The sequence below is a fragment of the Rhinoderma darwinii genome, chromosome 1, assembly GCF_050947455.1.
Source record: "Rhinoderma darwinii isolate aRhiDar2 chromosome 1, aRhiDar2.hap1, whole genome shotgun sequence".
In the NCBI taxonomy this organism is placed as follows: Eukaryota; Metazoa; Chordata; class Amphibia; order Anura; family Rhinodermatidae; genus Rhinoderma; species Rhinoderma darwinii.
Genome location: NC_134687.1, coordinates 626,365,075 through 626,381,910, shown reverse-complemented (window position 1 = coordinate 626,381,910; position 16,836 = coordinate 626,365,075). Strand labels below are relative to the sequence as shown.

At 45.8% G+C, this 16,836-nt stretch overlaps 1 protein-coding gene across 1 annotated transcript in view; it reads right to left on the bottom strand.

Moving 5' to 3' along the window:
• Window positions 1-16,836, bottom strand: part of ANKRD55 (ankyrin repeat domain 55) — a 136,582-nt gene that overhangs the window by 60,417 nt on the left and 59,329 nt on the right. The gene's annotated exons all lie outside the window — the stretch shown is intronic.

The window sequence follows — 16,836 nt, the reverse complement described above, 5'->3', positions numbered from 1 at the left end:
ATAGTGTATAGTATTACTACCCTGCCTTAATTAGACCTCCAGCCATACAATAAAGCTGTCATTAAATCCTCCTCTCTCTAATGATAATGAGAGGACTCGGCTCATTCTGTCCCAGTCTATACAGAGCAGCTAACATGTGAGCTGCAGAAAACAGGAAGTGTCAGCCTATTATGACTGATCTAGTGGCCGTGTGTGAGAACTGCAATATTTCAATATTTTTTTTATGTGGATAGGTGAATAGTCAAAAATGTTTAAGCAAATATGTTTATAGTAAAACCCTGATCTAAAAAAATCTGGCATTTACTGACGATACATTCCCTTTAAAGAGGCTCTGTCACCAGATCATAAGTGCTCTATCTCCTACATAATCTGATCGGCGCTGGAATGTAGATAACAGCAGTGGTTTTTATTTTGAAAAACGATCATTTTTTAGCAAGTTATGAGCAATTTTAGATTTCGTTTCTTAATGCCCAACTGGGCGTGTTTTTACTTTTGACCAAGTGGGTGTTGTAAAGAAGTGTATGAGGCTGACCAATCAGTGACCAATCAGTGACCAATCAGTGACATACACTTCTCATTGTTCCAGCCCAGCATGATCCACAGCACAGTGAGATTGTGCAGTGAAAGAAGCTGGGCTGGAACAATGAGAAGTGCATGTCACTGATTGGTCACTGATTGGTCACTGATTGGTCAGCCTCATACACTTCTTTACAACACCCACTTGGTCAAAAGTAAAAACACGCCCAGTTGGACATTAAGAAACGAAATCTAAAATTGCTCATAACTTGCTCAAAAATGATCGTTTTTCAAAATAAAAACCACTGCGGTTATCTACATTACAGCGCCGATCACATTATGTAGGAGATAGAGCACTTATAATGTGGTGACAGAGCCTCTTTAAGTTAAAGGGACACTCAGGGGACAACCTGTTTTTATACATTAGGTTTTCCTTTAGGTTCTATGATGATTGAAGTTGGTATTCACTCTTCTGTTTTTTTTAAGTATGATCATGATAGACACTTTTCTATTCCTTACGACACCTCATATCCTGCGTACTTTACAAATCGACAACTTTTTATGCCAGAAAACTGGCATAAATCTATTTATATATTTCCCTCAGCACTCAAAACTGTCAGGGAAGAGGTAAAAACATCCAATAAATTTGGCGCACGACATGTACTCCATTTCGTTGGCATAATTTCCGCCAGTATTTGACACAATTTGGCAAATCTTATGGTCTCCCTGGTAAAGACTTGCACAGTCTCGCTGCGCAGTCCATACATAGGGATGTTAAAGGGACAGCTGCTAATTTTGAGCACAGACCTTTGTGTACAGAAAATACACGGCTGCACCTTGGGCTGAATGTACAGCACACATAGAACACATATTATTTACCCCACAATTATGTATTACGATCCACATACACAGTAATTATATATGCAACCATTGGGCCTCGAGTGCAGCTTTATGGGGCCACTGTATTACCGTATTCGCTTCTTTACTCGTGCTCCACTTTTATAATAGTTGGGGGACACAGGACCCACATTCTCCAGATCCTATGCATAAATGTTACCTGCCAGAATATAACTGCTCTTTTGAACAATGAAATTACTGGTAGATTAAAGAGGCTCTGTCACCACATTATAAGTGTCTCTATCTCCTACATAATCTGATCGGCGCTGTAATGTAGATAACAGCAGTGGTTTTTATTTTGAAAAACAATCATTTTTGAGCAAGTTATTAGCAATTTTAGATTTATGCTAATTAGTTTCTTAATAGACAACTGGGTATTTTTTACCTTTTGACCAAGTGGGCATTGTAAAGAGAAGTGTCTGACGCTGACCAATCAGTGACCAATCAGCGTCATACACTTCTCTCCATTCATGTCCATTTGTACTCAGCACAGCGTGATCTCACATATACCCACATTAACTTTACTGAAGTGTCTTAGGAGTGAATAGCCATTGCCTCCAGCCAGAACATGATGTCTTTTCACACTCCCAACACTTCAGTAAAGTTTGTGTGGGACTTACTCACACAGCACAGTGTGAGCTCGCGAGATCACGCTGTGCTGCCATTTACAGAAACTTTACCGAAGTGTCGGGAGTGTGAATAGACATTGCGTCCTGGCTGGAGGCAATGTCTATTCACTCTCAAGGCACTTCAGTAAAGTTAATGTGGGTGTATGTGACAGCACAGCATGATCTCGCGAGATCACGCTGTGCTGAGTACAAATGGACATGAATCGAGAGAAGTGTATGACGCTGATTGGTCGGCGTCATACACTTCTCTTTACAACGCCCACTTGGTCAAAAGGTAAAAAACGCCCAGTTGTCTATTAAGAAACTAATTAGCATAAATCTAAAATTGTTCACAACTTGCTCAAAAATTATAGTTTTTCTAAATAAAAACCACTGTTGTTATCTACATTACAGCGCTGATCACATTAGGTAGGAGGTAGAAACACTTATAATGTGGTGACAGAGCCTCTTTAAAAGGGATAAAAACTGATTAGGGACTGGATTTTTGGGAGACCAGCCACAAAGAGAAACTGTCAGTACACATTACTCCTTATAGGAAGTCTGCATGCCATAACCTTACACCCATGGGAAATCACATGATCTTGGCGATCAAGACCAGAAATCCTCTTTAAGGTGTCTATTACATCACAGCGCGGCCCTGATGAGCAAAATGCCCAGTGGTAAATGATTACTTTCTTGTAAAAGAAATCAGGTCAGGTGATCCTCTCGGCCAATCAGATGATACGGACAATCCACGATACATTGTACCATAAAAGCAGATTTGCACACGACGTAATGAGTATCTTGTAGAAGGAATTTATAATGTAATGTCGGATTTGTCTAGTTGCAGGATAGACCTGAAGAGTAAAGTACTTGTTATAAACCTGTGGTCACAGCTCTTTCAGCACTTCTTATCTCTACCCAAGGTGATTCATCGACTTCTTATTTGTGGTTATTTTCTGTCTATATGAACAAAAAAAATGTTCCACCCCAGGACGCAGCAAAAACCTGATCTGTAAATACTGAGTGAACTCACATCTGGTACATTTAGTGGGTCTCATTAGCATATATAACGGGGTGGTTGGCTAAACAGAGACATAATATGAAGCTCCTTGTCCCTGGTGCAAACATGTATAACATGGCTCCCCACCCACCATGTGCCATTAATAATACCCGCACCAAGGTCTGGGTATGACTGCTACCACTGCACACCCCGTAGGTACACCCTTGCGGATAACTGTGATTCCAGAACTGCATTAAACTCTAGATACAATTCAGGAGCCTCAATCATGCCAAATTTTTCTGATGTTAGCCCCACCTCTTATTACAGTGGCCACACCTCCAAAACCGACCCTGGTTGTAACTTCAAGACAATATTAATACTTTATGTAGCTCTCATGGCAGACTGTCCCCACACTAGGGCTACGGCAGTGCCCCTACCAATGCCCCAATAATACAAAACTTTTATATCCTCCATTGTCCTGTGCTGCTCTCGATTTCTCTAACAGAAACTGTTTTTTGAGCAGCCAATCAGCAGCCACTTGAATGTAGCCATCACTTCCTGTGCCAGTCTCTAAGGCAGAAGCAATCTATTACCGATCTATTCTAAGAGGGGAGATGTGTTGTGTTCTGGGACATTACCAGGAATCCAGGACTGTCTCATTGGATCTCGGAGACTTGTTTGTCATGGAGTTGGGAACTAGAAGCCGCAAAAAAGGAGTCTTGCAATATGTGGGTCCAATGCCAAAATGTGCGTCCAATGCCAAAATTTGGCCACACTAGGCATAAAATATTCAGAGGCTATTTATGTGTGGAGTGTTGGCATGTAAAACAATGTTCATTGCATGTTATCAGTCACTATCTAAATACTTCTTGTTCTGAAGAAGACTAAAAATAAAAAAATTGCAATTTGGTCAAGTGTGCCCGTAACAGTAAAAATAGTGCAAGAGCTCTTCCTCCTGTTATAGTCATTATGACTGGCATAGACCTTGCTGGCTTGTTCTGGTTCTAAATGATAGGAATAAAATGTAACAGTGCTAGCTTCAGGATAGATTTAAACTATAATGAAGCAGTGGATGATTTAAATAACGGCTATGATCTGATGCCCAAAAAGGGTTAAAGCAGTGGGCACGTAGACAATCTGCTGTATACCCTTCGCCCCTGAACTGGAGTGCTGTGAAGGAACCTGCAGGAGGTGCATGGTCAGATGAACCCAGGCAGTCAGTAATTCTACACCAGTAAGCAGCTTTCTCTTTCAAAAACAGATCTCTAAATCCCAAATAAGCTCACATCTATAGTAGGAGTAACAGAGGTGTCCACTCAGGGGGCACCAATGCAAAATGTGTAACACGACCACCCACCTAGCATGTGCCATTTATAGTACCGGTGTCTACTTATGTGGCAGAGAGGCCTATGGCTCCGCTTAGCACTAGGCTTGTTGTTACTGCTTCTTCTGCACCCACTATAGCTACGCCCATGAGGAGTAAAGGGAACTTCCTGTTCTGATAACACCTCAAATGTGCTGCTCTCTCTTAGTGAGTAAGTGTAAGTGTCTGTAATTGTAAAAACTGGAATATCAAGGCCGCCAAAAGACGAGTAGAACTGGAGCTCACTGCTGGTGCTTCAGCTTGTTAACATCTTGACTGGAGCCCGTGCATTTTCAAAGAAGAAACTAAAGGGCCCTCAACGGGGCCCTACTAATCATTCTTGTGCATTCCTGCTGTTGATGGATCTAGGCTCCAAGACACGATTTGCCATTACTGCCTCGGGTGCCCAAACTCCTTGTACCGCCCCTGCACCCTCTCTCTCTTACTGTGTATATTTTTTTAAGCTTTCTCTCTACTTTGCTGGGTCTTTACTGACTTTTTGTGGTTGTCCTGTCCCTGCAGGGGATTATCACACAATGCTGCAGGCATTGAAGGAAAGGGACAATGACCAATCTTGCTTTATTGGGTCAAAAAAATGTCTGATGGCAGCCCTGAACAAAGATGCACTGAAACAATGGCACGCTGGTTCTTGATAACTGGAAATGATGGTACACTGGTATTAATGAGGACTTAGGCCTCATGCACACGACCGTATTTTTTCCCACCCGTAAATACTGGCGTAAATATGGGTCCGGTGTCACACGTATTCCACCCGTTTTGCACCAGTATTTACGAACCCGTGCCCGTAAATATGGGTCGGGTGTCACCCGTATTCCACCCGTATTTACGGGCACGTTTTTGGCGGCAAAATAGCACTGCACTAATCGGCAGCCCCTTCTCTCTATCAGTGCAGGATAGAGAGAAGGGACAGCCTTTTCTGTAATAAAAGTTAAAGAAATTCATACTTTCCCGGCCGTTGTCTTGGTGACGCGTCCCTCTCTTCACATCCAGCCCGACATCCCTGGATGACGCGGCAGTCCATGTGACCACTGCAGCCTGTGATTGACCTGTGATTGGCTGCAGCGGTCACATGGCCTGAAACGTCATCCAGGACGTCGGGCCGGATGCCGAGAGGGACGCGTCACCAAGGCAACGGGCGGGAGACCGGACTGGAGGAAGCAGGAAGTTGTCGGTAAGTATGAAAGTCTTTTATTTTTATTTTTTACAGGTTTATACTGATCTGTAGTCACTGTCCAGGGTGCTGAAAGAGTTACTGCCGATCAGTTAACTCTTTCAGCTCCCTGGACAGTGACTATTTACTGACGTCGCTTAGCAACGCTGCCGTAATGACGGGTGCACACATGTAGCCACCCGTCATTACGAGAGCTCCATAGACTTCTATGGACTGTCCGTGCCGTTATTACGGCCTGAAATAGGACATGTTCTATCTTTTTCAACGGCACGGGCACCTTCCCGTGAGAAAACGGGAAGGCACCCGTCGCCAATAGAAGTCTATGAGCCCGTTATTACGGGTCGTAATTACGACCCGTAATAACGGGAGTTTTTACGGTCGTGTGCATGAGGCCTTAGAACAAGGGCTGACAATCCTGATACCTGAGGACTATAGCTGCCCATAAACACGTTCCTTAACATTGAAATTGCAACATCAAGAAAAACAAGACGTAAGGTTATGCAAATAAAGGAAGTAGCAGGTGTCGCTAAGATCTGCAAATTATCGCATTCTCAAGCAGGATCGGGAGACGATGGACACAGGAAAGAGGGACAATGGATATAGGAGCGATGGATGCGGGATCGAGGGATGATGGATGCAGGAGAGCGGGACGATGGATGTGGGATAGAGGTATGATGGATGCGGGATAGAGGTATGATGGATGCGGGATAGAGGTATGATGGATGCGGGATAGAGGTATGATGGATGCGGGATCGAGGGATGATGGATGCGGGATAGAGGTATGATGGATGCGGGATAGAGGTATGATGGATGCGGGATCGAGGGATGATGGATGCGGGATAAGGGAGCGATGGATAGAGGACAGAGGGACGATGGATGCAGTATAGAGGGATGAATTAGGTGATTTATGAGCACTGCATCCTGTCTATATAGGGAAGTGTTGTAGACGAAAACTAAGCCAGCAACACAGCATATAAACTCTCCAGTGCTCTTGCTTCTTGTTCTGAACTGAATTCGAGACTTGTCACAGGAAAGACATGATCAACCACTTCTAAGAATTTCTCACCAGCGTTCACATATGTTAATGTAAAAAACAGAGACCGATAATTGGATAAAACTGTGAACACTAAGAGAAACTGACAAACTGAGCACCTGGTGCATAAAAGATGTAAAAATGCTATGCTAAGCACAAATACACAAATATACAAGACAAGAATATGAAGATGGTTATATACATGTGTATATGGTGTATTTATATATACACCGCGTTCCAAATTATTATACAAATGTTATTTTTCGTTGATTTTCCTAAATAGTCGATGCAAATGACAGTCAGTATAATCTTCAAGCCATCAACCGTTGGAGTATAATGCAAATTTTATTGAACAAATCTCCTAATGATAACAGATTTTTTTTTAGAAGTAAAAAACTCAAAATGCACTGTTTCACATTATTATGCACAACAGAGATCAAAACATTGTAAAGGTTGTAAAGAGAACTAAAATGGTCATTTGTTGAATTTGCAGCATCAGGAGGTCATATTTACAGAAATCAAAAGCTCTTTCAATCAAAAAAAACTTAACAGGCCAAGTTACATGTTAACATAGGACCCCTTCTTTGATATCACCTTCACAATTCTTGCATCCATTGAATTTGTGAGTATTTGGACAGTTTCTGCTTGAATATCTTTGCAGGATGTCAGAATAGCCTCCCAGAGCTTCTGTTTTGATGTGAACTGCCTCCCACCCTCATAGATATTTTGCTTGAGGATGCTCCAAAGGTTCTCAATAGGGTTGAGGTCAGGGGAACATGGGGGCCACACCATGAGCTTAATAATGTGGAACGTCCTTCTTAGGCCTGATTTACACGAGCGTGTGCGTTTTGCGCGCGTAAAACACGCAGCGTATTGCGCGCGTTGCCATTGCGTTTGGCATGCGTATACGCTGTGTTGTTAAACGCAGGGGTATTTAATGCGAGCCCAGCCTACAAATAGGCAGGCTGGCCCAACCCCGGCTTGCTGGGTGAACAGGTTGTGTGCCTTATTGCAGCCTCTGCAGAAACCCCAGTGTGTGTTTAAACAGTTGACACGTGTTTTGACTTTCAAGCCACATTTATGCCTTCTCAGTCGCTGGCACGTGTGCTGCTTGCGTGGATGAATTTGCGTTGTTTTGGCGAACGGCGACCCATGCTGCAGCACCAGCTGCGGAGAAGAAGTCGGATTTGGGTTCATCCACTTGTGGCCCAACGAACCTCCAAAGGGCACTTTCATACTCTCTATGAGGACTTACGGCGTCACCCCGAAAAATGCTGCATTTCCCCTGAGGAACGCCTGCTTGTGACCTTGAGGTATGTGTGCAGTTGCAATTAGTTATTCGACGACGCTGTATGTTTTACAAGTCCGCCATAACATGGCTTGTTTATTGTTTCGGTTTTATCTTGCCTTTAGATTTCTGGCCACAGGCAATAGTTACCATTCGTTACATTTTGAGTTTCTTTTGGGAGTGACCACCATTTCCTTCATTGTGACACCTGTGTCGTGTTGTGCTGTGGCAGCGATTAAAGACCACGGTCATGCCTCAGCCCACGACAGAACAGTGGCTCCGAATTTCGGACGGATTTCTTCGAGCAACTCAATTTCCGAATTGTATTGGTGCCCTAGTCGGCAAGCACATTCGTGTGAAGAAGCCCCCACGCAGTGGCTCTCGATACTTTAACTACACACAGTTTTTTTCCATCGTATTGTTGGCCTTGGCGGACACTAATTATTGTTTCACGATTATAGACATAGGCTCGTATGGAAGCTCTGCTGATGCCCGCATATTCCGTTCATCCAGAATGAGGAAACGACTTTGGAATAATCAACTGGCGGTGCCCGAACCTTCCATCCTCCCTGGCTCCAGCGGCCCACCAATCCCATATGTCATAGTTGCAGATGAGGGGTTTGCCCTGACAAGGCAAGTAATGCGGCCTTTTGCAAGAAGGGGCTTGGATGAGCGTCGACGCATGTTCAATCTCCGCCTATGCCGAGCTCGAAGATGTGTGGAATGTGCCTTTGGCATTATGTCGAACAGGTGGCGGGTGTTTCTGTCTACAATGCAATTGTCACCGCAGAATGTGACACGTGTCATCCAAGCTTGTGTAGTTCTGCATAACTTCTGCCGCATTCATGATGCTACGTTTGATGCAGAATATATACTAACACATGCACCCACCAGCAACACTGTCCCGGCAATTCCACTAGGGAGATCTCTCACATTCGGACTCCGTGTGCGGGAAAGTTTGGCGGCATATTTTGAGAGTCCATCAGGAAGGAGCCGCACCATGGGGGCTTGATGTCATTTAAAAGGTCGCATATTTCTTTGTTTTTTCTGTCCACAGGTCCCAAGTGGCCAGTGTTTGTTGTTTTAGGTTAGGGGCTTGTAGTGTTAGGGACTCGCAATACATGAGGACCCTTGACGTGGATTGCGAGTTTACATCTGTTGGGGTTTGTACTTGCCATTTGCCAGTCCTGAAACTGTTTGCATGAGAATGAATTATGTTCGCCCAAATTAAATTCTCCTCCAATCGCGACTGTGCTTTCTGTGGCTATTGTCACATGACAGCACACCAACATTCACATCTCTTACAAACAATGGCAAACCCCGATAGATGAACTAATACCTCATTGAACGTGTGCAATTATTTTGGGACAAGCCCAGCAGTGTGTGAGTGTACAGTAATATACATTTTAGGTAATCATTTTGGGAAGGGGTTTGAAAAAATAACACCACGCAATTGCAACTGTCAACACCTTCGTTTTAATGTTTATAATGCACAACAAACAAGGGGTGCAAAAGAACCCAACAAAAAAAATTCAACCGCACACCAACATGGTGCAAAACTGATGGGGCAGACTATGCAGCCCTTCAAAAATGAGCGTTGGTCCGCTCAGCCCACAGCCACTTTTATAAGTGGTGGTGTTGGTGGCCCGGGGAAGAGAATGCGGGCATTTCAGCACCACTATGCTGGCCATAGAGCTGCTGAGGATGTTCCTCTCCAGCATAGTGGTGCTGATGATGGGCCTGGTAACTGGGTCCAGGGAAAGGGGGAGCAAAGGGTTCTGGCCCTCTGCTGTATTGCGGCAAATGCTGCTCGCGGGCAGGCAGAGGACCAGGGGAAAAACGGGCAGGCCCAGGTCGATAAGGGTGTGGCCGTGCGCTGGGGGTGGGTGGGTGGTATGGGGCAGGTAAATTTGATGTGGTGGTAGCCACGGCGAATCCTCGCCACTGCTCGATAGCTGTGAAGCAGTGGTGCGGATTGTGGGGGGGGGGGGGGGTGTGGCGCTATCTATGAGGGAAATTATGGCAGAGTGGAGGCGTGCCACCCTATCCACTGGGACCCTCCGCAGCAGTGGCACGATTCCCCTCGCAAAGAAATCCTGCCCGTCCTCGTCGGCCGCTTGATGCATGTATTCCAGGACCTGAGAATCCACCTGGGCCCCGGCGGCTGCCTGCTGACTGCGTCGGCGTCTTGCTGGTTGTCGGGGGGGGGGGGGGGGTTTCCTTGCGGAGAGAGTTCGGCAGGGGCCGACTCTACTGGGGCCGGGTCCTGGGGTGTTGGCTCCGGGGTTAGTGCAGCAGCCCGATGGGGATGAGGGAAAGTGCAGAGACCAATGTTGGGAGTTGTAATACTCACGGTGGCTGTAGTCCTCTCACACTCCTGCGGAGCTGGCACAGTGAAGGAGGGGGATCTGCATATGTATGGGTGGTAGTTGTTGATTCCCCCTGGGGCACACCCTGTGGTTCTGTCTCCTGGTGGATGGGATATGGGGTGCCCTTGTTGTTAGTGGGTGCAGTGCAGAGTAACACGCAGGAGACGGTGATGTAACTTGGTATAATAATAACTCACAGTTTCTTTACTGGAAGATTGCAGGCTGCAGCTTGGCTCCACATAGAAGTTATTATCCAGCTAGGGCAGGCGGGATGAGTCAGGCTGAGACAGTTTCCTATCTGCCAGCAGCAATATGAAGCTTTCTTCTCTCTTGCTTTCCTTCTCTTTACGCAGGTTTGTTTCCCTGTATTAATTTCTAGTTCAGGCCAGAAGCTTTCTGAACTAAATATGCTGTGAGGCCCAGTATTATTTCAGCTCTCCTCACAGGCTGTCTTCCCTCGTTCCTCTCCTGGAACCGACTCCTCTACCACTTTCTGCTGCAAAGCCTCATGGGAACTGCCTCAGACCCTCCTCTCCAGCCACACCCTTTACAGGCTGGAAAAATAGATTTGCATCACTAGGTTGCAGCATAACACAACATATAACATTATGTTCAATGCATTACAATGTAAACAATACTCCTCTATGGTATTGTCAGGACACTACATACACCCCTGCTTTAACAAAAGCCGTCCTCGGCGTCTGCAACGATGGAGGAACTGCAACCCTAGGAATGGAAAAGTCAGGCACATATCAAGCATATATTAAAACAGTGCAATATATTACTTTCACGAAGAGTCTCATCAGTCCTTTAAGGCACTAGAATAAGGAATATGGGTGACGACTCTTGTTCAATGTAAAGTTCCTGTATCAACTGTTGGGGAACAGGGATGTGGATTCCTCATATAAACTTGTGGGGTGCAAGAGTTCTTAACTCAACCGGGACAGTGTCCAAAAGTTCGGCACAGAATAACTTGGGTAAATATAGCAAAGTCCTTCAATGTTCAAGTAAAAAGTATGAGGTAGAGAAAATGTTCAAGTCTATGATGAAACAGTTAGTCGAGATACCTGGCGGGTAATTTACCCCTGGTGCTCCTCTCTGGTCTTCTAATAGGTTCTTCCTCGAAGAAAGCTGGTTCTGGGTTCATCTGTTGCTCTAGGCTGGCTGAAGACCCTGGCTGTGATGTTATCGGAGTCTCAACTTGATCCGGAACACTTTTGTCAGGGACAATGAAGGAAATTAAAGGCCCAAAGAACCAATCCAAAGGAGAAAAATCAGGAATCTGTGTCTCTGGTGACGGTAAAAGTTTCTCAACAACAGGAGGTTTCTCAACGATTTCAGCCTCTGCAGGAACAAACTCTTTTTGACACAATTTAAGTCTGTTACGATGGACTACTTGAGGTGCTCGGCCTTCTTTCACTATTTCGTACACGGCTGTGTCAGGATATGGGATGGCTTTGATGGTGTACGGTTCTGTTTCCCACTTGGTGTCCAGTTTGCTCGTTCTGTGATTATTCTTGAGCCAAACATGATCACCAATCTTAAAAGGCTCGGCTCTAGCATGCAAGTCAAAGTCCATTTGTTGCTTCTTGCGGGCTTCCTCCATTCGACTTTCAACAATTTTGTTGGCATCAGCCAGACGTCTCTGGTGGTCACTCACCCAATCGGTTCGTGGCAACGGGTTGATGGCATCAGGCACTGACACATCCAGGTCTAAGTCAGCTGGTAATTTGCCCTGACGACCAAACATGAGGTAGTAGGGAGTGTACCCAGTGGAACAGTGTACAGTGTTGTTGTACATGTAAACTAACTCTGGTAGCAGGGTTGGCCAATTAGTCCTCCTGTGAGATGGCACAGTCCTCAGCATCTCTATAAGCGTCTTGTTCATCTTTTCACAGAGGCCATTGCCTTGTGGGTGGTAAGCTGTTGTACGGAGCTTCTGACAACTGTAGAGAGAACACAGTTCTTGGAATAGCTGAGATTCAAATGCTGACCCTCTGTCAGTCAGGATCTTCTCAGGACATCCATAGGGTAGCATGAAGTTTTTCCAGAAAACAGCGGCAGTGGTTTTGGCTGTCAAGTCTCGGACAGGTACTGCAACCACAAACTTGGTGTAGTGATCGATGATGGTCATTGCATATGTGTATCCAGATCTGCTAGGCTCAAATTTGACATGATCTATGGCCACGATCTCCAAAGGTCGGTGACTTACGATGGGATGTAATGGAGCCTTCTGATCATGTTTTTCACCTCTGCTTAGAGCACAAGCTTGACACTCTCTACACCAATTCTCAATATCTTCACGCATTCCTACCCAATAGAAGCGTCTGCGGACTGTGGCTTCTGTTTTTTGTACACCGAAGTGTCCCGATCTGTCATGGTAGGCTTCTAGTACTGTTCTTGCATCTCGACGGGGTACTACTACTTGATGTAGACGGTCACCAGTGATGGGATCCAGAGTGCTGCGTAGCATCAGACCTTTTTTTATGAAGAGTCGTCTCCTCTGTCTCCAGAGACGGATTAATTCAGGGTCTACATTGCCACGACGAAGTCTCTCAGGTACTCTTCTACTGACGAGAAAATCTTGCAGCTCTCCCATCACCCGACTCTCTGCTTGAAGTTTAATCCATTGCTCCTTCTCTTGGAGTGATTCTGAACTCTGTTGCTGGGAGCAAAGTCCTTTCTCCATGATGGTGATTGTGTTCTGCTGGGTGAAGCGGGTGTAGAAGGATGGCATTTCTACTTCTTCCCAGTCTTCTTCATTCTGAGCAGGTACTTCATCGGTTGGCAGGCGGGATAATGCGTCCGCATTCTCATTGGATTTGCCGGTTCTGTACTTGACCACGAAGTCGTAGTTTGCAAGACGAGATGCCCACCTTTGCTCTAGGGCTCCCAGCCTGGCTGTGTTCAGATGTGCAAGGGGGTTGTTGTCTGTGTAGACTACGAATGGTGTTGCCGCGAGGTAGTCTTTGTACTTCTCGGTTACAGCCCACACTAACGCGAGGAACTCCAATTTGAACGAGCTGTAATTTTGGTCATTTCGTTCAGTCCCTTTAAGCCCTCGGCTGCCAAAGGCTATTACCCGTTCTCTTCCCTCTTGCATTTGGGTCAGGATGGCTCCAAGACCTTTCTTGCTGGCATCCGTGTAGAGGCAGAAAGGTTGACTGTAGTCTGGATAACCAAGGATGGGTGGCTCAATCAGCTTCTGTTTCAGCAGCTGGAAGGCAATCTCTTGATCCTCAGTCCATTCAATAGGAATTGGTCTTTTCAGATGTTCCTTTGAGTGTCCTCTAAGAAGCTCTTGTAGAGGCTCTGCAATCTGGGCGAAATAGGGTATAAAGCGCCTGTAATAACCTGCGAATCCCAGGAAACTTCTCACCTCTTTTACTGTGGTGGGAGTAGGCCAATCCTTCACAACAGCAATCTTTTCTGGGTCAGGCATCACACCCTCAGAGCTAACAACGTGTCCCAAGTAGTTGACTTGTGGCTTCAGCAGATGGCACTTGGAGGGTTTCACCTTGAGACCATGCTTAATGAGAACCTGGAAGACCTCAGCCAGATGTTGTAGGTGGTCTTCATAGGACTTAGAGTAGATGATCACGTCATCCAAATACAGCAGAACAGTCTCAAAGTTCTTGTGGCCCAGACAGCGCTCCATCAACCTCTGAAAAGTTCCAGGTGCGTTACAGAGTCCAAAGGGCATGCAATTGAATTCAAATAGGCCCATGGGAGTGGTAAATGCTGTCTTCTCAATGTCTTCTGGGGCCATAGGTACCTGCCAGTACCCACTTGTCAAATCCAGGGTGGAGAAATAAGCAGCTTTTCCCAAAGCAGTCAAGGACTCTTCTATGCGTGGTAGAGGATAGGCATCTTTGTGGATTATATTGTTAATTTTCCGGTAGTCTACGCAGAATCGCATCTTGCCATCTTTCTTTTTGACTAAGACAATAGGTGCAGCCCAAGGGCTGTGACTGTCCCGAATCACCTTGGCATCCTTCATTTCTTTTATCATCTTCTTGACAGGTTGGTACATAGTGGGTGGTATGGGCCGGTATCTCTCTTTAATTGGAGGATGAGAGCCAGTTGGGATATTGTGCTTCATTATGCTGGTCTTCCCGAAGTCCAGGGGATGTTTACTGAAGGCCTGATGGTATTCTCTTGAGACTTCCAATACTCCTTCAATTTGTTCAGCAGGCGTGGCAATATCCCCAACACAAATTTCTGACCACCATGGTGTAGAGGAATTCTCTTCTTGTGTACTCTGTATTTGAGTGGACTGTTGGGCAGCAACTGTTGAAACTTCCACAATGTCTTGGAATGTGACGTGTAATAACTGGGCAACAGAGTAGTATTTCTTTAATTCCACAGGGATGTCACTCAGATTCAAGAGGCGGATGGGTACCTTTCCGTGGGAAACGGTCACTAGACTTCTTGCAGCAAGCACCATAGGATGTTCTTCAAGATGGAGGGGTTCTACTAAGGCTTGGTAGTCTTGGCCTCGTATCCCTGGGCGAGCATGGCACCACAGCAGGGTTTCGGTACCGGGTTTCAGGATCACTGGACGGACATCTCTAATGCGGGCACGGCAGATCTCTCCTCTGACGTTAGCAAACTTCTGCTGAGCGCACAGCACACGAATAGTCTGTTGAATTACTTTCTGCGCAGAGTGTGAAGCTGTTGGCAGGGATCGGTGTAGGGCATCTAGCATTTCCCCATAACAATTCCTTAGGATGTTCATTCCGAGCACCACTGGAGGCATGTCTTCATCATCGACCTTTACTACGATCACACCTTGCTGTGTTAGGTTAGTCTCTCCCACTTGAACGGTGGGTTCCCAGTAACCTTGCAGGGGTACTGTCTGACCATTGCTTGCAATAACATTCAGCCAAACTTCTGGTGGCTGCATCAATAGGTCGCTGCTCCAGTATTTCTCAAACATGGCTTTCTCTATGGTGGTGACTTGCGAACCAGTGTCCAGCAGAGCTGTAAGGGGTACCCCATTAATGTGGATGGTGACTAATGGATGGGGCCCGACATACCTGGTCAGCCAATTTGGATCTTCTGGACCTAGTGTTCTTCCACCCGAGGGATGTTCTTTCGACCGCCAGCACTCTCTCTCCACATGACCACTTTTGTGGCAGTGTCTGCAGATGGGCCTTCCATGAGTATCAAACCTGTCTGTAGGCAATCTTCCAGATCTCCTGTAGTATCCCTTGCTCGCACTGTCAGTAGGACGACTCCTATGCTGTGGGGACTCACACTCTGGCTGAGGACGCATCTCTAACTGTTCAAGCTTATGACACACCTTCTCCAAGCTCTTAGTCAGGATTGCGACTTGGTCCTTTAAATCAGCCACTGCATCTGGAATCTGTACTTGTGCACCCTGGGCAGCAAGGAGAGTATTTCCTGGAGACACAGGACACATGAGCTTAGCATCTCCATAACTGTCAGCAGGACACACAGCAAATTTGGTTGATTCTTGGTTGAGTTCTACCCCCAGGATTCTGATGGACAATTCTTTAAAATCCAGGAACGTACTTTCAGGATGTTGAGCAGACAGCATCTTTAGTTGACTTTTCAGAGACTTTGTTTCAGCTCCTTCAATAAACTGCTCCCGCAGTGTGTTATCTGCATTCTGTGCTTCACGTGGGTCCACTTCTAGAACGGCCCTCAGTGCCTCCTGTAGGGATAAAGCATAGTCTCTAAGGGACTCACCGGGCTGTTGTTTCTTGCTAAAGAAGCGCATTTTCAATTCTGATACCATCCTGGTTTCAAAGGTGACCAGTAGTCTTTCAAGAATCTGTTCTACTGTCTTTCGTTCTGAATGAGGCCATGACTTTACCTCTCTCAATGCAGCGCCCCCTAGCTGGCCAATGAGAATTTCCACCTTCTGTTCTGTTGACACTGGATATAACCGGAACATAGCAAGCATTTTCCCTTTAAATTCTCTCAGGGTATGTGATTCACCTTTATAGCGGGGGAGCCAGGGTGCTCCAAAATAATACGGCATGGTCAGCGGCATCATATGCCTGGTGGTGGGTGATCCACCTCGGCTGGGGGAGCCGTTATCGCTGTCGTCAGACATTTCTAATATAAATTCCTATCGTTGCCCCTAGCAACGAGATGCTCAGTAGCAGAATGTGTAGTAAGTCTCTTATTTGTGCTCACTGATGCGACAAGTTCATCTTTACTTGGGCTGAATTGTAAAAACTTTCAGCGGTACTCACTGTTTTGGAGCTGGAACCTCTTTCTCTGTCTTTTTGGAATATAAGCGGTCGCTGTGACTCAGATTCTGTACTTTTCAAGATGGCGGCGCCCATCTACTTCCAGTGGTTCCGGCTGGTTTCTCCTTCCCCACTGCAACAGTAGGTAGGAACTTTGGTTCCACTGTAGTGGTCTGTAACATCAGGTTCCTTGCTGTTGCTGGGCAGATTCTCTGCTTTCCCGCCTTCAAGTGAGCGGGGGTGGAACTAAGAGCAGTTGTGATGCAGCAAACAATTCAATGCAAACAGTCTCTAATCAGATTCACTATCAGTACAGCAATTTCTATCACAAGTTCCATAAGTA